The sequence below is a fragment of the Anser anser genome, assembly GCF_964211835.1.
Source record: "Anser anser genome assembly, chromosome: 24".
In the NCBI taxonomy this organism is placed as follows: Eukaryota; Metazoa; Chordata; class Aves; order Anseriformes; family Anatidae; genus Anser; species Anser anser.
This window is the reverse complement of record NC_139745.1, coordinates 633,329-658,724: the sequence shown is the minus strand read 5'-3', so window position 1 is coordinate 658,724 and position 25,396 is coordinate 633,329. Positions and strand designations below refer to the sequence as shown.

Genomic DNA, 25,396 nt, shown 5'->3' with positions numbered 1-25,396 from the left:
TTCTTACGTCCCCACTTGCCCCTTTCTGCCATTTTGTCTGATGCTTCCATTGGACGCACTAAGTCCCCACAAATAAGAAAGGAAAAAAAGTGTTCCTTCCCCTCAGGACAGCTAGAGCTTCCTTATTTCTCCTCATTTCCTTTAGGTCATGCATCACATTTCCTTTTCTGTGAGAAAACTTTCTCTAACCCTACAACACAGCTTTTTTCGCCAGCGTATCTCCTCAGACAGCTGCAGGCCTGTTGCCACATCCATGGTATCGTCAGCTGCAGCCATGCCACTTCCACCACAGTGGGTAGGGCGTCTCCCATGCTGATCCAGAGGTCTGACACACTGACATTCCCTGGTTTTCCAGTCACTGTCTCTTCCTCACACTGGAATCCTCACCTGGAAGCTGGTTCAGATACAGTTTTGGTATCTGAACCTTCTGGCTTCTTTGTTCTTCTTTATTTCTCCTTAGAGCTCAGCATGTTCCTCAGTATTTCCCTCACACCTCCCTTGACTGCCTCCCATCAGTTCATTGTCCAAATGCTGCTGACATATTGTGGCACAGGAGACTGAGAAGCATCCTCCATAGCCCATAATGAGCATGACTCTGTTGATTGCATTAATCAGAGAATCATTTAAGTTGGAAAAGACCCCTAGGATCACCAAGCCCAACCATTAACCTAGCACTGCCACGTCTACCACTAAACCATGTCTCTAAGCACCACATCTACGTGTCTTTCGAATACCTCTGGGTATGATGTCTCAACTACTTCCCCAGGCAGCCTGTTCCAATGCCTCACAACCCCTGCAGTGAAGAAATTTGTCCTAATATCCAACCTAAACTGCCCCAGCGCAACTTGAAGCCATTTCCTCTTGTCCTTTTGCTTATTGCTTGGGAGAAGAGACTGAATGCATGATGAGGACTCACTAAGGCCTGGGGCACAGGTACAATGGCCATCTCTTGGCTTGAAAGGATGGGTGCTGATTTTCCAAAACTCAAAGCAGAATGCCAGTACTACCACTAGAAACCCGTCTTCCTCAGATACCCATCAATGGCTGCTAAGTAGCCTACCTGGGTGCCAGGAGTGATCCCGCACAGACCACTGCAGCCAACTGCTAACAACAAAAGCAGGTGCGATCCACACAGATGATACTGAAGGATACACCAAGGAGAGAGCCTACGGTGGGGAGACACATCCCACTTTCTGGCCCTTCCCTTCACATCCTCTCCTGAATGTTGTCCCCCTGTATCTATCCCAGCACCCAAACCTCCATAATGTTGGGGGCTGAACTGGGAACAAGGATAGTAAATGCACACTGTGAGACCAATCACTCCCTTCTGCCCTAAGAGGATACCTCCACAGCATATCAGAGGCGTGGAGTTTTGAGGAGATAACTGACCTTGTCCTCCTGGAGACTGTGGTACAGGAGTCTCAGCATCCCTGGTCAGTGCTAGAACAGTGTTTTCATCCCTGGGCTCCAGGGGGGACTTTTCTTCAAGAGCTGTGACTTAGCTGCCATTTCCAAAGCCTAACCTCTGCCACCCTGGGGAAACTTGATAGTGCTGCCAGGGGCCATGAGCTGAGCTCTGGGCCTTTGGGATATGCTAGAATGACGAAGCATTTTGGTGAGCCTTCAGTAAGTATGAGCATAGCCAGCCAATTGTTGGGGGTGTCAGCCCAGCCCTGCTGCAGGTCCCACTCATTACATGCAGCCTTCTACACCTGGCACCCAAGATGATGGTGCCGAACCTGCTGGCAGAGATGGGCCCTTTGACTAGCCCATGTCCCAGAATGGATCCCCCAGGCTTCTCCCACCAGCAAGGCACAGGAGCCAACAGGTGGCACGTTGTCAGGGAGCAGAAAGCACACATTTTTCACTTGTTTTTTGTTCCTTCCTTGTCCTTGGGGAGCAGTTCAGTTCACTAAATGGTTTTCCTGGTCATAAGGGCACACCATGAAATGTCAAAACACAACACAACTAAATGTCTTAGGTGAATCTTTGTACTAACAAGATATATTGTATCACTGTTGTGTTCTTGGTATTGCATTCCTGCAACTCCATGTGAACACACACAATATTCTACCAGAGCATTACAAGATGAATCACCTAGCACTTGAAGCATCTTCCTTTGGCATTGCCTGAAATTTATTTGGAATAAACTGGAATATATATACATAACAGTATTGTAATAAATATACAGTATTGGACTATAGCTAACACACCTACTAGTAAAAGGGGACAATGCATTATAAGACTTCCAAGTCTGCCTGCGGGCTGGAAGCACTCATCAGCTGCTGACCCGATCCTCCTTTGACCCAAATGGGCAGTTCCAGCCCAATGCTATACAAAGGCATTGATAGCTATCACTCTCAGTGTCCATCATCACACCACCCTCTAGGAAAAACTCTGTATTACGTTAGTCCTGGGGTTTTGCTTAATAGCAGAGAAATACTTTGAGCAGCTTTTTCCATTTGGTGCTGGTCCATTTGGACAAGGCCTCTTGTCTCCAGCTCCATCTAAACATCTTTGGGTTGCACATACCTGTGGTGGTTTTACTCATCTGAGCAGCTGAGCTCCACCACAACCGCTCTCTCACTCCCCCTCCTCAAAAGGAAAGGGGGAGAAAATAAGATGAAAAGGGCCCAAGGGTTGAGATAAGGACAGGGAAATCACTCAACAATCATCCTCACGTGTAAAACAGTATCAGCATAGGGAGATTAAGGTATTTTATTGCCCATTACTAACAAACTAGAGCAGTGAGAAACTAAAACACCTTCACTCTACCCACCCTATTCTACATCCTCCCCCTGAGCAGTGCAAGGGAACGGGGAACAGGGGCTGCGGTCAGTCCATGACACAGTCTCCACTGCTCCTTCTCGGTCCCTCTCTGCCCCTGCTCCCCGTGGGGTCCCTCCCACGGGATGCCGTCCTTCCCGAAATGAGCCTGCGGGGGCTGCAGCTCTTCAAGAACTGCTCCCACACGGCTCCGCACCACGGGGTCCATCCCCCAGGAGCAAACAGCTCCAGCACGGGTCCCCCACGGGTGGGCGGCAGCTCCCCCCAGGCCCCCCGCTCCTGCGTGGGCTCCTCTCCACGGGCTGCAGCTCCGGCCCGGGGCCTGCTCCTGCGGGGGCTCTCCACGGACCGCAGCCTCCTCCAGGCCACCTCCACCTGCTCCACCGGAGGCACTAAGATAAAGTTAGCTCCGGCCGCGCCCCCGGGACCGGCCGGGCGGGCAGCGGGGCCCGGCGGGCGCAGGGCCGCCCGGCTGCGCGAGGCCTGGTCCGAGCCGGCAGCCCCACGCCCGGCTTTCCCCCAAAATGGCCGAAGCTCCCTCACCGGCTTCTCCCAACTACGGAGAAAGCGAAGGAAGCCGTAGGATCTGGGCCCGGGCGCCGGCGGAGGGCGCCGCGGGGCGGTACCGCGGCCGGGCCCGCTGGCACGGAGCAGGAGCAGGGCCTAGGCCCGGGACCCCCGCCCCGCCCCGCCCCGCCCGGCAGCGCCGTGCTCCCGCCCCCCGCCCCGCCAGCCCTGCTCCCCCCGCGGTGACGCCAGGCGCCGCCCGGTGCCGCGGCCCGCCTCTCATTGTCAGCGGCCGGACCCGCAGCCCGAGCCCGAGCCCCGCGGGCTGCGGCTGCCCGAGTCGCGGCGCGGCTGCCCCAGCCCGGGTCGGCCCGGCGGCTGCCCGCGCGGACCGAGCGCGCCGCGGGCGGAGGCCGAGCGCGGCCGCTGCCGCTGCCCAGGTAGGCAGAGGTGGGCGCCGCGGGCGGGCTCGGCGGAGGGTGGCGGGGAGGGCCGCGGGCGGGCGGGTGCCGCGGCCCCGTCCGGAGCCCCGCGACGCCGCCGCCTCCGCCCGACCGGCGGGGTGGGGAGGAATTCGAGGCATCCGCTTTGTCTGCGCTGCCGGCAGACCGCCTTCCAGCCGCCCGCGCCGGGCGGGTGCCGCGGGACCGGGGCGCCCGCGGCGCGGCGGCGGCGAGACCCCGACCGCGGCGAGGCCGCGCTGCCGGGAACGGCCGGGCCGGGCCTGCCCCGCCGCGCCGGGGCCTGGCGGGCTCCGGCACTGGCCCCGCGCCCGGCCCGCCCGCGCGGCCCGCGGCGGTCGCTCCGGGGAGCTCGGCGAGAGCAGTGCGGCGCCCCGCGGGGCTGCCCCGCCGCCGGTGGGAGCCGCCCGCGGGCGGGCTCGGGCTCTGCTCGGTTGCCTCCGAGGAATCTCCCGAGCTCCTGAAGCAGCCGTTCACCCGGCGGCGGGGACGGAGCGGGGCCCGCGGCTGGCCGCGGGGTCGCGGCGCGGCCGGCCGGAAGGCACACGGCCTTTTCGCCAGGCTGGAGCGCTGCGGGTACTCTGCAAAGGCGTGCGGAAATTCACCGACGTTTTGGAGACAAATAAATGCCTAATACACGTCCAACGCTGGGCGTAGGGTTCTCTGCTACGGTTATCGTGTAGTTGACCTTCTTGAGGTTTCTAGACGCTTAAGGCATGGGGTTCCTGTGAATAGCCATCAGTTTTTGTTTTTTTTCTCCTGCAACTATCTACCTGCTTTCCTGTCAGTTATTTATCTGATTTTTCCTCTCTTTCCCAGCCCACCCGCTCTTATTTATGATGAATAATGTTCTCCCTGTTATGTGTGAGCTTCTCTGATGCTCTCTTGTTAATCAGGTTAAGCCCTCTTTGCTCCCTTGTCTTGAGGGAATTCATTGATTTAACATCACAGAATCTCCTTTCTTTTCTCCTCATAAAACTTACTAAAATACTGCAATTGGCTTTGCCAGGTGTCACAAGTTGTTGGTATGTAGAGCAAGTGGAGTAGCAGACCTTTGGTGGTTGTCCTTGGTGACCACACTTTCATTGCAAATTTGCATTTTATTTTCTAATGCTGCACTTGAAGCCTTTAAACCAATCAAACCTAAGTTAAAGTGACCATACCAACTAGTCAGCACCTTCTGATTAGGTGTAGTTGGATTAGATTTTAATAGGTGCATAAATGCTATTAAAATTCTCCACAAAGTCACTGAAAATAGTGCTCACAATTGCAGCATGCATTGAGGTTGTTTCTTATCAAGTCTCTAGTTGAACTGAGAGCTTCCTGGGCGGAATCTCTCCTAAGCGGTACTGCATAGTGATGATAGTAAAAGGGGAAATATTTTACAACCCTGGAGTTTTCTTCGGCATTCAGGATTTAGAAAAAATGCAGTTACTTACCATATGCCTACGGTCTTTTGGCAGAGACACGCATTTCCTTGCCTACTGGATAATGAAGAGGGACAGTATTCCTCTGTATTTCTACTACATGTGTGAGTACAAAACCAACAATTATATGCTTTGGTTAGTTAATAAAGCCCATGGCCAGTCAGTGTGTTTCAGTAGGCGCAGTGTGCTACGTGGCCATTTCACGTCGGTGGTACTTGCAGAAGCATAATTCCTCTATTGTGTCGGATCCACGGCAGTAAGGATGGCTGCACTGGCTCCGGTACTCGAACTCTTCCCAGTACTGATTAAGCTTGCTCATACAGCAGAAAAGGATCTGCTCTCTCTTCCTGCGTTTGCTGCCTGCCAAGCTGTTGAGCTGGACAGGCTCCCAGAAGGCTCCAAAAGGCGCTGGGGAACACTGGCTGTGTGTGGGGCTGCGGAGCAGGACCCTGCTCAGCTGTGGTGAGCACAGCCCCTGTCTGGGGTTGTGCCCTGGCAGCTGGGACTGGTTGGGTCACCTAAGCCCTCTCTAACAGGCCAGGCCCTGGAAGTGGAGGAAAGCTTGGAAAGCTGTTTGCTATGTTTCTTTTGGGCATGTAGCTAAAAATTCCTGAGGGCAGGAGTAAGTCAGGATAAGGAGATATGGAAGCATAGAATAACTTATGAGTAGGCAGGTCCTTGGTAACTAACTTCCCTGCCTTTGTTCTGGTCCAAGTGGCCCTTCAGCCTCAGCTTTCCTTTAATCCTTTTAAATGGTAAAATTTTCTTACTCCAGTTAAGGGCAAGCTCCCTGATTTCTACTTTATAGGAAGCCAAAATATGTTATGGCAACATGGTCTCTTTGCTAGCTCATCTGGCTTTCTCTGTGCTCTGAAAATTTGGCCCAGCTGCAAATAAGCTACTGAGTTTATGTATTTAACATAAGTTAGTAAACGTAGACAAAAATAGATTTTCTTGCATAAAGAGTACTCTCAGGTCTGGCTGTGACCAGAGATGGTAATTAAAAACAAAACAAAAATAACAGTGTGCCTTACTAACAATGTAGGCCAAGTTATTTTGTTCTTTTGGATGAGCTGGTGATTAAATCTTTGAGCATGATCTAACCCTAGTATTGTACACAGGTACTCTGAGATTGTGCTCGTCCTCTGTGAAGCCATTCCTTCCCACCAAGGGCAGTGGTCAGCAAGGAAACAAATGAGACATGCCTTGTTATTTTCAGAAGTTTTTCAAAAAGTCTGGTTGGTGTAACTGAGCCAAATCACAAAATGGAACAGTTTTGATGCAAACGTTAAGCGCAAATGAAGCAAATAATCCTGTTTAGGAGGCCATTTGCTTTGGAAGATTGATATGATGATGATCAGGAGCGGCAGCATGTTTTGCACTAACTACTGCAATGCAAGTCATGGGAACTCTTAAAACATATTGGAAGGAGAGCACTTGTGTAAAACTGTTTTACAGTCTTTTTTCTTAGGTAACATTTGGATCTGTGTATGTGATGCAGAAAGCACACATTTTGAAATACTTGGTGACAGCTGATAAGCAAGTGTTGCTTGCTATTGCTTCTTCCATCTCTGGTGCTGGTGGTCTGCTTCACCTTTTAATACTGTTATTCCCTTTGCTTTTCACAGCCTATATTTTTTTGAGGTTTTTGAGTACTTTAATTTGATCTCTTCTACTGTCAGTGGTCACCAAAGGTGGGATTCATTGCACCCATCCCAGACTCGGCTGTTTGCCCAGATGAACAGACAAAGGCAGACTTCTCCATCTGCTGACCGAGGTCACCCATAGCAGACACTGTGGATGGTCGGTCATATCTCTAGATTTGAGGGCTTGGAGTTGGTGACAGATTCAGTTTGATGGAAAAACCCATGAGCAATTGGTACCCGTGTGTACCGTTCCTGTGGAGGTGGTGGGATTTGTGTTGTCTCAGCAGCCTGAAAATCAGAGTGTGTGAAGTATGGCATTGGATTTTAGCCAACAAAACGTGCCAGCTTAGGTCTTACCCTTTTTGTGTCTCTGTAGGTTCTGGCAGTGATGTTCCCCTGTAGGGGCCCTAATCTCAACAGATAAGGGGTTGTAAGGCACAGTTCAGTCCTCTGTTCTTTAACCCTCAAGCAGGGTGGAGTAAGATAGGCAAGGCTGTTTGTTGCACCTGTCTAAGTGCACTGGCAGTAGACACAGGAGCACAAACACCATACACAAGCAGTTTCTATTTCCTTCTTGGTAAAACAGAGCTGAGACTATTTTGGTGCTTGCTCATAGGGGTTGTACAGCAAATGTAGTGTTTACATTACTGAACTTTTGAGATTCTCATAGAAACACGATACAGAAAGGTAAATGCACTCTTATAATGAAGGGTTGAAAAGATGGAGGGTTTTTAGAAAGTTTAAATTAGTTTTAATATGATACTCAGCCTGCTATGCAGTTTTTTGCCATGAGTGTTGTGTCTGTAGCAGTGAGAGCTGGATGAGTTGTGCCGGTGGTGGAACCCATTAGGATCCACACCAGTAGCCCAGGGAATGAAATGGAGCATTTATCTGCTTAGGAACAAGGTTGCCAAAATACAGTGCTATAAAATGTAGGGAGACATCAGCTGCTAAGTTTGTTTCTGTGTGACAAACAAATGGGAGCTGATGCTTGCTGCTGCAACTTGGAGGAGACAACAGGACTTCTACATTTTGTCCAGTCACGGTTTGGGGAAATGCTAGGTCAGTGCAGGTGGGCATGGTGGTTGAGGGAGGTGGGTTTGCCTTTCCCCTCCTCCTGGCAGCTTTCTCCTCTGGGTGCTCTTTCCAGTTCTCCCCCAGCTGATGCAGTGTACAGCCATGTGGCAAGAGTGGATCTGGGTGAAAGTTAATTAGCTGCCCCCAAGCCCCTTTAACCCTGCCTACTTCTGTCCTAGCAGAGGACACTTGTCAGGCTGGAGAGGGGCAGCGTGGGGGTAGAAGGCACAAGTAGTGTCAGGCACAGGGCAGGCCTGTCTAAAAATGACTGAATCATCAGTGTGAGGATCTGTTCTGGACACTGTGAGGTCAGTTTTGCAATGTTAATGTTCCCTGATTGTATTAAGGATTGCCACCTGCATGCCCCTGTTTGCATCTGCACCATCACTTTGCTTTCGTGGTGACTTTGGGCACTCTGTGTTTGGGAAGCTGCAGCTCACACAAAGCGCTGTCCACACTTGAGCATCAGTAGTGCAGACTTCACATTTAGAGCGCTATAGTGGAAAAGTTACTGTACTTAAGTCCAAACAATTTTGGCCCTGTGTGCCAGAGCTTCACTGGATTCAGCACACCTCAAACATTTTCTTCTCAAAGTAACTTTTGAGCCATATCATCTGGGGTCTGATTGAACTTAGGCCAGCAAAATCCACTGGTCTCCCAGATTCTCTGGAAAGCTGCTAATGCATGCATGTATCTTGTGCAAGGGGAAGGCTTCCCTCTGCCGCTCCCCGTCCCGCTGTGACTCGACACTGGCCGTTCTGTGCTGCCTCGTCCCAGCGCTGCCCAGCCCCATGGAGCTGGGAGTCCGCAGCATGGCTGTGCTTGGTGCCAGCCCTCGTTCCTCCCTTCGAGGCAGAAGCAGGCTGGCCGCCTGGTGCTGCGGGCCGGTCCTGCTTCTTGCATGCGGTGCTCTGGGATGAAGAGGACCTGTGCTCCCTCACCACCCCCTCGCAATCTGCCCTGGCTTGGGGAGAAATGTGTGGTGGTTTTGCCTCCTTCATGTCGTGAAGGGAAAGTGTAGGCTTTGATTTTTATCTGTTCTGCGTGTACTGGCCACTGAATGTAAACATAGTTCTGAATTTACCTAGCTAATTGGTTTTTAAGTCATAGGTGAAGTCATAGTTTGACCTCCCATATAACCTGGGTATCAGACTTCACTTAGTTTCAAATTGACTCGTTCACCTAGCCATTTTTGAGGTTTGCAATTTTAAATTGCAAACTTGATGGTTCTCTGAGAGGTGGTTGGTGAATATAAATACGATTTTTTTGCAGTGGAAGTCCTTGTTTCTTGAGTGGATTTGTGATCGCTTGCTCAGAAGGAACGGGACAGATTTCATTCAGACACCCTGCAAACACCTTTGTGGCTGAGACCAGACAGATCCTTGAGTGTGCGCTGCCTGTCTCTGAAGGAGCAGAGCAGCAGGAGGAGGATATGAGAACTGAGGCTTTCTTAGCCCTGGTAAGAATGAACTTTGGTGGTTAATATTACAAAGCCCCTGAAGCTTGAGGCTCATGTGTCAGGCTGCACAGTAGGAGAGAAAAGCTTCTGCTTCTGTAGGAGGTGATGTGAGAGGGCTGCCCAACCTGTGTCACAGCATAGCAGTCATCCTGCCAGGCAGCTGAGGAAGGCTCCCGTGGCTGCAGCACAGCACCTCTCCCGCTCTGGGAACCCACGGACAACGTGCAGGTCAGCCCAGCGCTCGCATCTAATGCTACAGGAGTGGGCAGCAGCAAGTGTGCTGAATCAGAAATACAACTGCCATAGTAGGAAAGGTAGAATAGAGGCTGGCAAGAAAACATTGTCACTGTGTGTCAATAGTCACCCGTGTCAATAGTTTTCAGGTTTGTGTTTCAGTCTTCGGGCATTTTAACTGAACTCTAAATGGTAGCTTCATCCTAAGCTGAAAACGTGCCTTTCTACATGACTAGCTAAAATGAACATAAGCTCGAGCAGCTTTTTAGCTCTAACCCACTTGTCTTTACCTCAGCTATTTCACTTACACATTTTGCTCTGTTATAGTATGCAATCCAGACACTTGCAGAAAGGTAAAACTGTTCACGGTTCTGCAGCAGTGTAGCACTCTGCTTCTTGGCATTGTCAGCTCTTCCACATAGTGCCTGCGTGCAGCGCAACATCATACAGCTGGGAACGACAGATTTTGCTGCAGTGCTGCAACCTCGTCACGTGTTGAAGCAGCATCTGTCAGACTTCGTTTTCATATTTGCTCTCAAAATTTTTATATAAATTGCCTTTATGTGTTATCCGGGTTTTAAACTACTGCACTGGCTTGTGGCTTCCCTGCTGGGTGACTTTGAAAATCACAGGCTACATTTCTAAAGCTGAAAGGAGGCTGCAGAAACTCCAAGCTTACGCTGATCATCTGATTCCGCTGCAGTACTTTCAGCTGCTTGTGCCTTTGAGGTGCCTGTGCCTCACGTGGGAGTGCGGTGGGTTACCTTAAAGGGAAAATCTGATGAAACTGCTTCAAGAACTTGTTGTTACATGTGATATCTTGGTGGAATTTACCAGAATAGAAAGGAGATTCCTGACCTAGGATCTGGAACAGAGCTGAAAAAACATTAATTCCTCAGGTAGTGTGAATCATTTGGAAATACGTTTGTTTTTACTGGAGAACAACAATTCCTGTATGATGATAAGTAACTGTTAGTACTGCATTGTGGTAAGAATTTTAACTGAGAGCAGTTGGGAAATCCTAATGAAGCTTCCCACTCCATTGTTTGTATCACATCCTGTATATCTATTGTTTGGGATTGTTTTTAGTGTTGAATGTGTTGTTAATGTCTTAACATAAAGGTATCCTATATAACATGCAGTTTCTCTGAGATTTGGCTATAGAATGTGATAAAGTATTTGCAGAAGCTCTTAAATTCTCTTGATGTTGCACTTACGTAGTTTTTTTTTGCATTGGGCAGAGCAAAGCAATGACTAGCACAGTTTGGAACAGGGCATTTCTTTTTATCTGAAACAAATTGTCAGAGACGCTGTGCAGGAGAGAGTGAGTGCAAAATGATCATCAGTGATTTGGAAAAGCTATGAAACTGAGTTTTTGAAGGTGAATGCAGAAGCAATGCTATAACCTGCTGGGGAGGCAGGGGGGACCGTTCTCCTGCAGTGACTGGAAGCTGGGCTGTTTGGATGCTGCGGAGTGCAGACAGCAAAGGTGAGCCCCAGACAGCTGGGTTAGGGATGGATGTAAGGTTGGCTTTAGGCACAGGCACGGTAAAATAGCAACTGCTGTGTGCAGAAAAACAGTTGTACCCTGTTGTCTGCTTTGGCTGTTCTGTAGTCCTGGAAAGCGTTGCTGTCATTGGGAATGGGTTGTCTCCGGGGTGGGATGACAGGTCCTCCCAGCATCAGCAGCAAGGCACCTTGGCTGCAGCACAATTCTCCTTGAGCCTGGGTCACCTTCCCCACATTTCCCAGAGCAGTGGTGGCAGCCAGCCCTGTCCTGCAGCACCCTTTCCCTGTCTGTCTTTAAACAGGAACTTGCTCCTAAGCCCCTACCCACAGATCCATACCATTCACCTTTCAGTTTTGCCTCCATTGTCTATGTTTCAAGCTTGTTTGCAGTGTAAGGCATTTTTTTTTCCTCTTTCTTTTTAAGAGAGATCTCTGTCCTGCATGCCTTCGGCGGCTGCTGTGACTGCTGGAGTGTGTGTGGCTCAGCATGGTCCTTCCCTCTGAGCCCATCTGTGCTGTGTGTACGCTGGCAGGGCACACAGGCTCTCTGCAAAAGAGCCCCTGGACAGGAGTCAGCAAAGCCTGGGCAGTGCAGTTGTGAGGGCTGAGCGCGTGCTGGGCTGCATGAGCAACAGCACAGCTGACAGGTAGAGAAGGACGGTTGTTTTCTGCTCGGTGCTGGTGAGATGGTGTCTGAAGAGTCATGTCCTGGGTCTGAAGCGTCCAGCCAGGGAGTCACGGAGCGTTGCTGATACAGCTGGGGAGCTCGAGCATTTGGTGTGGGAGGTGAGGAACTGAGGTTCCTGGAAGAGGTGAGATGAAGGGGGTGTCTGATCCCCTTCTCCTGGTGGGGGTTATGGAGAAGAAACAGTCGAGCTCACGTCAGTGGTGTGCAGTGAAAGGATGAGAGACAAGAAATGGAGATTGGTCAAACATAGGACAGGGTCCCAGGGGTTGTGGTGTCACAGTCCTTGAAGATTTTCGCAACTTGATGGAGCCATGAGCAACTTGCTGCACCTTTTGATGCAGCCCCCTTTGGAGCAGGAGCTGGACTAAGCTCTGTGGTACCTGGAATTAAGTTCATCACCTTAGTGGCAACCTAGACGAGACATAAAATGTAGATTTCCCATTTCTTCCCTCCTTGGTAGAAAGGAACAGTGCTGGGCGGGAAGCTGTGTGGTCCCATCTCAGTACAGCCAAGCCTGTCCTTCCTTCCTGTGAAACATCCTTCCTTCCTTCAGTCCAGAGAGTACAAGGGGGAAAAGGACACAAAAATAACAACACAAGGGAGTGAGGTTAGCCAGCCATGCCCTGAAAAAGTGCTAGAGGGAAACCCTCTGCTGCCGTTTGTGGCTTGCATTTGATTTTTCACTCTCCACTTCTTAAATGCCTTGTCAAAAAAGCATATATCCTCTCTTGGCTCCGATCTTCATTTAGTAGTGGGTTCATAAATTAATGCTTGGCATTAAGCATCATTAGCATCCTGTGTAATGCTTGCAGGAGCACGTGTGCTTCGGGAGCAACAGAATTTGCCCATCTTCTGTACAGAGTGCCTGTTGTCCATTGTCCATCAGATGCCAGTGGACTTTTAAAAACGTAAATGCAGGGTGCCTGAGAACTGCTTCTTTCTTATCAGTGAGGTATATCTAGATTGTGGGTTTTCTATCAGCATGAAACTGAGAGTTTGGAGCAAAGTTTTTCCATAGTAGTATTGAATTGTTTAGGCATGTTGAACCCTCTCAGCTTTGGCCTTGTGGACATGAGGCTCATAGGAGCTCAGTGAACTTCAAAGTTCGTGATGTATTCAGTCCTGTGGGAGAAGTACCACTCAGCACCTTCCTGCTGGAAGTCCTGGCCTGCACTTCTGACCCACAAACAGCATTTAAGCTGCTTGCTGAAGGAGGCAGCTGGACATTAAGGAGCATCTTCCCACTGTGCAGTTACAGCTTTTCTTTCGTAGAGTCAGTGGCAATCCTAGTCAAAGGAAGCACTTTCTGCAAGCTATGGAGGATAACAACTCAGATCCCTTTCTGGATAGAGGGATCAGGTGTCCCTTTGGCCGTCTTCTACATTAAGGAGAATCCCAACAGCAGCTGCTGAATCCCCTGTCCAGTCATCAGAACTCAGGCCTCAAAGTCAGGTAGAGCATCAAGCCTTTTACCTCATTGTTCTCAGACCAGCAAAGAGGCTGTAGCACAGTGAACATGTTTGGTCTTTGCCTTCTAGTACAGTAAGACCCTCACTTCTTTTGGCACTTTTCCCAGCCTCTGGTGCAATGTCCCTTGTATGAAACACCCATCAGTCTTTTGCAACGCTCAGCTTACAGGTGAAAACGTTCTGTCTATGAATTCATCCAGGATTTATTTTGAGCTTGCCATTTTCAATGGCCTGATTGCCTCATATCATCCTGGCAGCTTCTTTTGGAGCCTTCCTGTTGTCTGTGGAGGGTGACAGGAGGGTGTATGGCTCGTGGCCTGGCTGCCCGCACTGTTCTGGGGCAGCTGGACCGCATTCCTGAATTTCTCTTTCCATGGCTGCCTGTGGGATGTGACGCTGCAGCAGGTGTCTTCCAACGAGGGGCAGGGACCCCTAACATTACAGGGAACGTGTTGGGTACCGACACCTACAGCAGAAGAGCTGCTTTGGAAAAACACCAGCACACCTGCAGAAATGCTGCTCTGCTTGGTTTGTACATGTGCTAAATTTTCTTCTGGGTTCTTTGCAGCGTGGGGCAGACAGCATCGCGCTGTCTTATTAGTCTTTGAATGTCAGTTTTGAGGTTAATGTGTTTGTCTCCATGGCTATGAGTACGCTCTCACAGAGCCATAAAAAAGCTCCTTAAAAAGATCCAGACTGTCAACTGTTTGTAAAAGTTATTTTTTTTATTACCTGAGGGTATCTTCAGCAATAAATTGAATACAAAAGACTCCTGTTAGGGTCTTCTAGTCTACCCAGCTGTCTTCATTGCATAAATCACATTTAACAGAGTGACATAAACTACTGAATACCTCCTTTGACTTTGCACTTGCCAGTGAACAAAACTGATATATTCTAAAGCTGCAGGCTGGGAGCTTTGGGGAGAGAAAGGTCTGTCATTATAAGGAAGTCCCAGCTTACAGTCAGTGTTTGCAGTACAGCTAGAGGACAGGGTTCCCAGGGGTTTGACTTGGGAGACCTAGAAGGATTTGGAGACTATTCAGTGTGTTAACCAATCAAACTTCATTCACAAGTTGTGAAATGCTTTGTCTGAGGTCCACCTAGTTCAGATGACTTCAGGGAGGAATCACTGCTTTGCTGCATGTCTGAGTCAGTGCCTGCAGGCGGGCGAGGTATCTGCTGCTCCTGTTCAGTGGCGCGGCTGGGCTTCGTGGTGGCTGGTCATGCCTCGTCTTGCCTGCTGCTGTTGTGCCGTGTCTGGATGGCACGGAGAAGGGCTCTCTGGGAGCACTGCCACCCAGTAAGTGTTTCTGAAAAAGACCCTGATGGAGTCTTGGTTTAGTGACAGCAGCCAAGGTCTCCCTTCAAAGTGGAGCATGGGTTTTATGAATTGCAAAAGGAGCAGATGGGAGGTGGTGCTGCAGAGAGCTCTTCTCAGTTTGCTGAAGGATTCCCTTTGAGCAGCTGAAGGATGCTGCTGGAGCAGGTGATCCGGCAGTGACGTAGCCTAAACTGGCCAGCCTTCATGGCAGAGGGGTTTCAAATGGTGGACCACTTCCTTCTCCTCTCTTCATTCCAGCAATGTTCACCCCTGGTGTTCCTGCTCTCACTGAGCTGAGGAGTGCTGCTTGTCTCTATCTGCTCTAACAAATGCTTGTCCAAAATCTTTAGTGTTTCTGGTGCTGCTGGGCTCATGCACATGTGTGAGCTGACGCAATTCTGCCACGGTTGGCATGTGTGCATGCACGGTGCTGCAGGTAAAGACAACCTTACCACAGGAAGTTTACAGTTCAAATCAAGTCTCAACCCTAGTTAGCTCTGGGAGTAACAGCCACTGCACCTGTAACCCAGTTCATCCTCACTGGCTTCTTCAAGGCACCCTTTCACCGGTGCACTGTTACTAATTGAGCCTTAGTCCAGCCCCACGCATTTTGGCTGCAATTGCATGTCGGGGCAGGATGCTGAGTAGGACTGCAGAAGTGCTGCTCTCCAGACATCCTAATGCAGTGTTCTGAAATGGTGCCAGCAATGGTATGTTCTGGATCTGCACTAAGCAGGGCAAGTATTGAATTTATAGCAGCAAGGCTGCATCAGAGGTCAGCCAGGCTAGGGCAAGCTTCTTGCAAGCTAGCCAGGAAGATGGTGGTGTGCACCAAAGAGGGATCCACACAGTAACAGCAGCTTCACAGGGACTTGAGGTAAAACTTTTACTGTATTTTGGGATTCTAATGATTATGTTTAATATAAGGAATGTTCTTGTTCATTGGTCGATTAAAAATGTTAACGATTTATAAAGGTGGACCTACAAAGGAGCAGTTAAAATTGGCCGTAATCTTTTTCCCATAAATAATTTGCTGTGTTGTCATTTTGTTTTCTTTTAAAATTATTCTGGCCTGTAGTTGCATCTAGCTCTGGGGATATTGCAGGAGGACACATGGGTGGTTCTCAAAGATATACCTGTGGTCTTTCTCAACACTGGCACAAGTACTCGTGGGTACTGAATTTAAACAGACTGTCTAGTTCCAGATATCTGTTGAGGATTATTGAAGGTTACTGAATTAAACAGCTATTAGTAAAGATCAAGGAAAAATGAAAATCTATAGACATTTCTTTAAATCTGAGTGATCACTTCATAGAATCACGGAATCATTAAGGTCGGAAAAGACCTCCAAGATCATCTGGTCCAACCATCCCCCTATTACCAATGTCGCCCACTAAACCACGTCCCTAAGCACCACGTCCAACCTTTCCTTGAACACCCCCAGGGACGGTGACTCCACCGCCTCCCTGGGCAACCTGTTCTAATGTCTGACTACTCTTTTTGAAAAAGAAATTTCTCCTCATTTCAAAACTAAACCTCCCCCGGCACAACTTGAGGCCATTCCCTCTTGTCCCATCACTGGTTACCTGCAAGAAGAGGCTGAAACCCATCTCACCACAACCTCCTTTCAGGAAGTTGTAGAGGGCAATAAGGTCTCCCCTGAGCCTCCTCTTCTCCAGACTAAACAATCCCAGTGCCCTCAACTGCTCCTCACACAACTTGTGTTCCAGGCCCTTCAGCAGTTTCGTAGCCCTTCTCTGGACAAGGCTCCAGGGCCTCAATGTCCTTCTTGTAGTGAGGGGCCCAAAGCTGAACACAGCACTTGAGGTGCGGCCTCACCAGAGCTGAGTACAGGGGGACGATCACCTCCCTGTTCCTGCTGGCTGCACCATTCCTGACACAAGCCAGGATGCCGTTGGCCTTCTTGGCCACCTGGGCACACTGCTGGCTCATGTTCAGGTGAGCACTGGCCAACACCCCCGGATCCTTTTCCTCTGCACAGCTTTCCAGACACTCTGCCCCAAGCCTGTAGCATTGCATGGGGTCGTTGTGGCCAAAGTGCAGGACCCAGCACTTAGCCATGTTGAACCTCATCCCTTGGCCTCTGCCCATCGACCCAACCTGTCCAGGTCCCTCTGCAGGGCCACCCTACCTTCCGGCAGATCGATATTTTCCCCCAACTTGGTGTCATATGCAAACTTACTGAGGGTGCACTCAATTCCCTCATCCAAGTCCTCAATAAAGATATTAAAGAGAATAAGCTCCAACACTGACCCCTGGGGAACACCACTTGTAATGGGATGCCAGCTGGACTTAATTCCATTCACCACCACTCTCTGGGCCTGGCCACTCAGCCACTTTTCAACCCAGCAGAGTGTGTACCTGTCCTAGCCATGGGCTGCCAGGAGAATACTATGGGAGACCGTGTCAAAGGCCTTGCTGAAGTCTAGGTAGACTATGTCAACAGCCTTTCCTTCATCCATCAGGCAGGTCACCTGTTCATAGATGAAGATGAGTTTGGTAAGGCAGGACTTGCCTTTTGTGAACCTGTGCTGACTGGGCCTGATCCCCAGGTAGTCCCACACATATTGTGTGATTGCACTCAAGACAATATGTTCCATATCCCTTTTGTAACTGTTCATGTTTTATTTCCTTGTGCCATAACATCAGTTTGAGGGTCTGCGTGGTGCCTTCCAGAGATGCTCGGAACTAGTTCCTGCATGCACAGACTGGAAGGAAGCATGGGGCAAATTGTAAAGAGAGGACAGGACTCAATTCCCAAAATGTAGGTTGGTTGGACACTTGTTTCAGCTTTTCACAGAGGGTTTTCCCTATTAGTACTGAAGAGGACACTTGTGAGCTGTGGATCACCGTCATCAGTGCTGCTTTATGCTTGTGTCATCCTTTGCATGGGTTGGCCCAGACCTTCCCAGACCCAAAAGGGCAGTCATTCCTGGGAATGACTCAGGAGTTAGCACAAACAGGGACTGTCCTGTTTGGAGGCTAATAAGGGTTGATCAGACAGGGGTTCTCGTTCCACACTAGTTGGACTTGGGGCCAGAGAACAGATCGAAGCAAGGCTAATGCACTGATACCCTTAAGCACTCTCTTTTGTCAACAGCGTAACAGTGGCATCTCTAAGGGGCCATTCGTCTAGACAGCCTTAGGCAGCAGCCTGGGATCAGAAGATCAGATGAACAATTATTTGACAGTGCTGACCACTCTTTTTTTTTTTTTCCTTCCCTCCACTCCCTTTTTAAAAAAAAAAAAATAAAAAATCTATGGAGAGTGTCTGGACTCCTATATTGAATGCACAGCTATAAAAGGGTAAACTTTGGGAACACAGGTACTGTCCAAGGAGATGGACTGATCAAGCAGAGAGCTTAGTCAGATTCTTTCTTCAACATGTAAAAAGGTAAGGCTGGGCAGGACCTCGAGGTCGGATTTCCTAGCATAAGAGAGCTGGGAGGGATACCAAAGGACTGCCCTGCTCCACTTTGATTTTCAGTGGCAGCATAGCTACCTGTGACAGCGTGGTGCTGTGGCTGAGCTGGGCACTCGCTGCTGACGTTTTGCTCCTTGCCACGTGTTGCTGAGCCCTGCATGCAGGTGGATTGTGAGCTCTGAATGTGGCACAGGAGCAAGCCCAGCAATGAGCAGCACAGGCTGCTTGCAAGCAGAGTTCCGCAGCCAAGCACAACACAGCACTGCAGTCACGTTTGTAGTGCAGTACTGAGCTGCCTGCTTTGTCTGGCTGATGGCTGGATAATAAGGCAGTGTGTATGTGATCATGTGGCAATGTAGCTTAGCCCAGGGCATAGCCCTGTAGCACAGCATGGAAGATAGTATGGTGTCTCAAGCCACATAGTCCTCAGAAAAAAAAAAAAACAGAAAAGCTACATCCCCTGCTGTGTGTACTGCTCTTGTCTTAATGCATCCGGAGTGTTACTTGGCTTTTTCACAAAAAGATGACTTGTAAGTAGGTGATAGCTTGTTCTTACCTCTTTGTTCTCCTGCTCTGAGTACACCAGTTCCCATTTAGGTTTAGGTGGTTCACTTGCCAGTGATACAGGACTCGGCCCAAGGAGAGTCTCAGTTTGGGTTTTGAACTACTACTCCTGTGTGTCAGGATTATTCTGTGTTCTCAGCTTGCCATTACTTGGTAGCATCTCTGCGTTGTTTCAGTCTCCTTTCCACTCCATCACACGCACTGTTAATGAGACTGCTGAACTGACCACAGGAGAGGGATTGTGGAGGGAAAATGTATGAAAGGAAAGATCAGCGTGTGTCTTGTATTCTCACCCCAACAACTGTTGCTGGCCATGTTCAGAGATGTATTTTGGACTACCCAGACTGTTGATCTCTGATAGCAGTTCTTACAACCTCTGTGTCTTTACCGGAAAGACTGTTTTTTTAAAACTGAACAAGGGTACAATTTCTAAGAGTCCTGGGCCTTCTTGCTCATTGTGGTTTCATCTAGTGTGTTTCCCTGACTTTGCTTATGAAGATCCATGTGGGAGACAGTGTCAAAGGCCTTAATAGTCAAGATACCTTACTTCTGCTGCCCAGAGAAGCTGTGGATGCCCCATCCTTGGCAGTGCCCAAAGCCAGGCTGGATGGGGCTTTGGGCAACCCGGTCTGGTGTGAGGTGTCCCTGCCCATGGCAGGGGGTTTGGAATTAGATGATCCTTAAGGTCCCTTCCAACCCAAACCATTCTGTGATTTTTCAGCTATCCAGTGCAACCCTTACCCAGTTTAACAAGGGTTAAAGTTGTTAGCAGCACTGCATTTGTACTTCCCAGTTCTTTCCCTCTCTTCACAAACTTAAGTTGTTCCTACTTCAGGAGGCCAAATATGAGAAGCTCCCTTAGCCTCAGGTCAGTCTCCCTTGTGAGAGTTCAGGCTAGCTAGAATGATTATATGTCACTTGCAGATGAACAGAATCTTGTTTATTGAGGCTCGCACAAAACTACCTACTTCATAAATAAAGATATGCAAATTAGGATGTTAAATTATCTGTTGACAGCTCTGCCTTGAGTTGTGACATGAGGCCCTCTGTGAAATTGTGTTGCTGCCTCCTTGTAGGGCTTCCACCTCCAGGCAAGTGTGGAGACGGAGCCCTTCTAAAATAGCAGATGCTGAACAACAAGGAATCGAGCATGAAGCTACCTGTGTCTAGCTTCAAATTGTGTTTTTGTTTGGTCATTCATGATCCTCTTGGATTTAAAATGCCAAGTTTTCTATGAAGGATAAGAGCAGGTCATCTGGGTCAGTGTGTGATAGCTTCAGGACTAGAGGACTGCTGGCAGACCTGGATGCTGGCTTTGCTTTGGCTTCACCTTATAGCTCTGCCTGCCTCTAAGAATGCACTGAAGGCCAACATGTCGCTTAGATGAGCCAGTTCTTTACACTTAGTGTTAAGCTATGCGGTTGTGCAATGGGGGATAGAAGGTTTTTACATCTGGTAGAAGTCATAAAGCAAAGCATAGCTACTGCTTTGCCCAGTGTGCCAGAGATAGCAGAGACCTGTCGATGACGAGCCATTATCCATGGTTTCCATCTCTGCCTTAATTATTGCTTCCCCCAGTGCTTTTGATGCAGATCTGGCAGGACAGATCTTTTCCTCCTTTTTTGATTATAAGCTGGGCTCACCTTTCCTACTCAAGGCCATTATGTTTCCTGGATCAGACCACAACTGTATCTAGCCTAGTATTTTTTCAGCGGCCAAGAACAGGGCACTAGGGAAGAGTGTGGATACAGGGCAAACCTGCAGTAGGTTGGTTCCTACGTGCTTTTCCAGCCCTTTGCAGCACAGGCAATTACAGAACTGGATGTTGCTTCTGTGGATTTGCTATCCCTCAAAGGATGTCTCAAACACGTGTAAACTTTTAGCATCCACAGTGCCCTGTGGTAGAGTTCAGCATCTTGTCTGGATGTCACAAGGAACAACATCTCTCTTTGTTTGTTATGACTGCAGAGGCAGTGAACATTTGATCCTTTTCCCTCTTTTCCAAACTATTCATAATTTTATAGATTTGTCATATTACCCCTGAATCATTTCATTTTCCAGGCTAAACGATTCTCATCTGTCAGTGATTTCCTCTGCAGAAGCCATAATCGTCTTTGTTGCATATCTTTTCTAGCTGTCGGCAAAGGCTGAGATGGGACCAGAACTGCAAACAGCTTTGGAGATGCTGGCACACCATGGAGTTGATACAGCGGGAAATTAATGTTTTCTCCTTTTTTATACTGTGCTTCTTTACTAGTAACTCATAATACTGGACTTGATTTTTGACCACTGTGGAGCAATGAGCAGTTATTTTCTTGGCACTACTTCTGGTTGACCCAAGACCTCTTTCCTGAGTGGTTGCAGTAAGCTCAAAGCCCACCATTTTACATGTCAAGTTAGGATGTTTTTTCCATATGCATAATTTTATGCTAATCTACACTGAAATTCAACTGTCATTTCCCTGAAGAGACTTGGAAGGCCCTTCCGTAGCTCTTCACAGTCAATTCTTGTCTACCTTATCCTGAGCTGAGAGTGTCTTTAGTTGCTTTTAGTGACACGGTAGAGGAATGATTTGATGCAGCGTGGCAGCAAGTGCAGCTGCTGCATTGCAAGTGTCACATGGGAGCACCAACTTCTCCAGGACGGTGTGAGTTTAAGTTGAAGTGCAGATCCAGGAAGGTTTTTGGAGGTAAACCATTTCTGCCGAGATGCTTGTGTAGGTGGGTGCTATCAAGAATTCCATTATGTTTATCCTTCAGAAATTCTCCTGGAAACTGTGGGCAGTCAGAAGTCTTACTGATGGAGAAATGGTGCTTTCTTCTGTCTCACGCTTTCTCAGTCCTGTGCTGCTTATTTTCATCCTTGTTCATACCTTGTACTCCTTTGTGCTGGCACATTTTTCTGGCCACTATTTTTTTCCTTAATGAAGGTCATTTTAGCGCAGACAAGTCCTGTGTGAATGTATGGGATAGGAGTGTGTGAGTATGTAGTGGAGGGTATTATGCATCTGGGAGTGAGAAGACATCAGATCTACCTCAGCCAGCATGCTCAGGGATGTCCCAAAGTATCCTAACACTGCAACTGCTCAAGCAGTCAAAGTGGCAGCAGACCTAATACTTGTTTAAATGGCCAAAGCAGAGTGAGTATAAGGATTCAAACTGATACCAGAAAGGAAACTCCCGAGCGTGGACCTCAGGAAAGAGTTTATAAACCTTGTCACAAATAAACAGTGAAAGAAATAGGACCCTAGGGAACCCTTGAATGCACGCTATCAAATGGTACCTCTTTGGTTAGATTACCTGAAAAAAAAATGGAGAGTGTTGGTTTCCTTCTGGAGCATTATGCGTCCTGAGAGCAACATACCTGGCAAGAAAATTTTCAAATGCTGTTTTATTTCAGTGGGGTATACAAAACAATGTTGAAAATAGGCCATGGGGCTAGCTTTGCAGCAGTGCATCAAAAGATCAGCCAAGACTGGTGGGGAAGGCTTAATAGTGTTGGGATTCAGCATGATGCCTTACACCCTTTCCTGAGTGAATCAAACATGCTGCTGTGGCTGGCAGAGTTGTGGCAGCAGCAGGCAGCCTGGGTCCCTGTGATTAAGGATGATCAGCAGAGCTTCTGCTTTCTTCTGAAATATGCTTTGAGCCATGAGGAAAGCAGCCCTGCTGGTCCTAGAGAGGAAGAAAAGAAAAAAGAATAAGTTAGAAAGCTAGGAGCACACGTCGTCATGTTGAACGCTGGGGATAGCTGGGATTGCATGGGTGGGGATGAGAGACTTCTCCCATTTTTCTCCAATTGTGCTGTTGAATGGTGCGTGCTGGGAGACCTTAGCAGGTTTTCTTGTGCGTAGTCTCCCTGTATGTCTGCACTGCAGCCACGTTGCTGTCTTAGCCTCCAGACACTGGTGCAGGTGTGGAGTACAGCTTCTTTTGTACCTGTGCTCTTTCTTTTTCCAAAACTCTGCTCTTTCCCAGCTTCTGTGATCTGCTAGGAGCTTGCTGAATTGCATTTCTGTGCCAAGGCTGGGCAGGCACTCATGCATAGGTTGGTTGCCTGCATGCCCTTTCATTTCTGTTCAAGGCATATGGTCCATTAGCCAGCGCAGTGCAATCAGTAGCTATGGCAGCTCTCCAAGCTGTTCATGTGGCAGGTGTAAAACAGCTAAAAAACTTCCATTTTCCACTTACTGACTTTATTGATTGAGTTCCTCCAGTAAAGAAGCCACAGAAATAACCAGTTTTCTGTAGTATTGTGTCCATGAGCTCATTTTATGGGAGGGCTTCTGGAGCGATCCCCATTTTTCTGCAGGATTTGTAGGATCTGTGTGGAAACATCTGGATTGCTGAGCAAGCCTTTTGGCCAGGAGAGCTCACAGCAACTAAAGGAGTGGTTCTGCAAAGGTGCTGGCTTGGATGTGCTTCTCCTACTCATTCAGGAGAGTGGAGTATACCCTGTATCAGGTGAGGTGTGGAGAAACGTGCAACCCCCTGTAATTTGCATGCCAACAGAGATACTTCATTGCACATGTGGCTAGGGTATAATGCTGAAGAATGTGAAGGTTAAAATTGCCCATGTCTAATGAATAAAATGATGTGGAGTACTTGATGTTGATCTTATTAGGCATATGGTAGCAGGGATGCCTTTCCCAGCTCTCTAGATGCTGCTGGATGATAAATTGCTTGGGTTTACATTTTTGGGTACTGTAGCCCATCTGTGGTATGGTGCTTGTCAGATGTGCAGTGTTATTCCTGCCCTTAGGGCAGGACTGACCCTGTCTGACCCAGATAGGTGTTTGGGGCAGGACAGGAAAAGAGCCCAAGAAGATGGCAGGAGATCTGCTGGATCAGAGCAAGGGTTTACCTGTCCTGTCTCCACAGCAGTGGCTAGAAGCGGATTCCTAGGAAGGAGGTGGAAGATAGGTCTTAGAAGAGATTTCACCATATGCTAACTATCTAGGGAAAACAGAGCTTTAAGAAACAGAGAGAGGTAGACTGAAGTGATAGGGGTAGAGGAAAAGGAACAGGGATTCATCAGCAGTCATTCTAGCTGATTCCCATTGGTTTGTGTTTTACAAACAGCAGCAAAGAGCACCTCTCTGTGCTACTCTCCAGATTTTATAGCTCTGCATTAATACCTCCGCCCCCATCAGCTGCCCCTGTTTCAGACTGAAGGGGCTGAACCTGGGCAGTGTCCTTACACACAGCATTTCTGAGACGGGTGAGACAGAAGCCTACAGCACTTGAGCCTGAGTAGTGGTTTTCCCTCCTGGTTTATATTATTTTTCTAATACTCTCTTTTTTTGTACTGCTATTAACATTGAATGGATGTCTTCATAAATACCACGGTATCCCTGAGGAGCCTCTTTCGTTGAAAGGGGCAATGCTGAAGAATTACAGATTAAAAACAATGACAATTGGGTACAAAGTAGACAACAGTAATGAACAAAAAAGCTGGCAGACAGTTAGGAAACTTCAGAGAGAGTGTGAGGCCCTCCTAGGGTGTTTATCCTGTGGCTTTCAGTTAGTCTGTGGGTGGTTCAGTTCCAGGCTGCACCTTGGTGCCAGAACTTGTTATGGGGGTGAGCAGAAGTGATGGTGACATCTGTAGTCCCTAAATTCCTGGCAGTGCTGAGCCTGGCTGAGGCAGGAAGGAGGGCTGGAGGGGTGAAGGAAGTGGAAGACTTAAGTGTGCAAAAAAAATCATAAAGGTAGCACTGAGCTAGGGCTGCTTTTCCCATGCTGTCTGCAGGGTGCTGCCAAGTTTGTGACTTGCTGGAGGGATGCCCACATAGTGTTTGTGAAATCAAATGTAACAGTAAAATCTGAGGACAAGTAGCAGCATGGGACACTGAGTCAAAGAAGAGCATCTTCCTCAGCTTTGATTTGAGTGCAGTATGGGACATTTTTCTTGAAACTTTGAAGGCAGAAAGGTCTGTGATGTAACGAGATCCCCAGCTGTCCCACCCACCCACTCTTGCCCACAAAAAAGTGTTGCTAAATTCAAATACAGGGCAAATGAAGATCTTCTCAAAAGAGATCACTTGTCTGCTGCATGTGCAAGTCATTTTTTGACACCTGGCAGATAGGAACAGCATGCTGAGAGGCTTTAAAAGTATTGCCACATGTCTGATCAATAGCTCCAGAGCACAGGTAATTGCTTGCTCCAGGGTTTCCAGTGAGGGGACGTCACCAGCTGCAGAGCTCTGATGCTTATGAGGGGATAACCACCATTGTGTGCTGTTGGAAGGAAGATGCTGAACCTAATGACTGAATGCTCAAGCTTGGTCTCAGTGAGCCTTCACTTGTGAACGTGTTCAGTGCAAGGCAAGCAGGAAGGGGAGCCAAAGGAGAGTGGCAGGTTTGCAGAGAAAGGCAAATTCTATGCTGGGCATGGTAAAGCAATGGTGACTGTTCAAACCCCAGCACTGCCCCAAGCACCTGCTAACTCTGAGCAACTGGGGGTGGCTTTATGCTCTGCTACTTTCAGAATGGCCCACCTAGCTCAGGTCCCAGTGTAGAGGAAGTTCTCTTACAGTGCTGGGAGCAGAGCAGCACAGAGGAATTCAGTGGGTGATTGGAGTGCCTGTGTAGGGTCTGTGTGACTTGGTGACGTACCAGATCTTCTCCTGTATCTGCAGAGCCTGCTGCAGTCTCCCACACTTGCTGTAGATATTGTTTGGTGTTCTTGTTTTAGTCTCCATGAATGCTGTGGTCGCTGTGGTTATTTTCGGCTGCAGTTTCATTTCACGTCTCTAGTCTAGCACTGTATTAGTCAATATTCAAACCATTTCCAGATTGTT

At 48.6% G+C, this 25,396-nt stretch overlaps 1 protein-coding gene across 3 annotated transcripts in view; it reads left to right on the top strand.

Annotated features, from left to right (window-relative positions):
- Nucleotides 1-3,524: 3,524 nt before the first annotated feature.
- LUZP1 (leucine zipper protein 1) overlaps nucleotides 3,525-25,396 on the top strand; it is a 50,165-nt gene continuing 28,293 nt past the window's right edge. The window contains exons 1-2 of one of the 3 annotated variants that reach the window (XM_083810161.1): nucleotides 3,525-3,734; nucleotides 5,219-5,286. The gene's annotated coding sequence lies outside the window, so the exon portion shown is untranslated. Of the gene's footprint in view, nucleotides 3,735-4,130; nucleotides 5,287-25,396 lie in introns of those variants that run through there. The other 2 variants (XM_083810162.1, XM_083810164.1) reach the window with 2 other exon arrangements.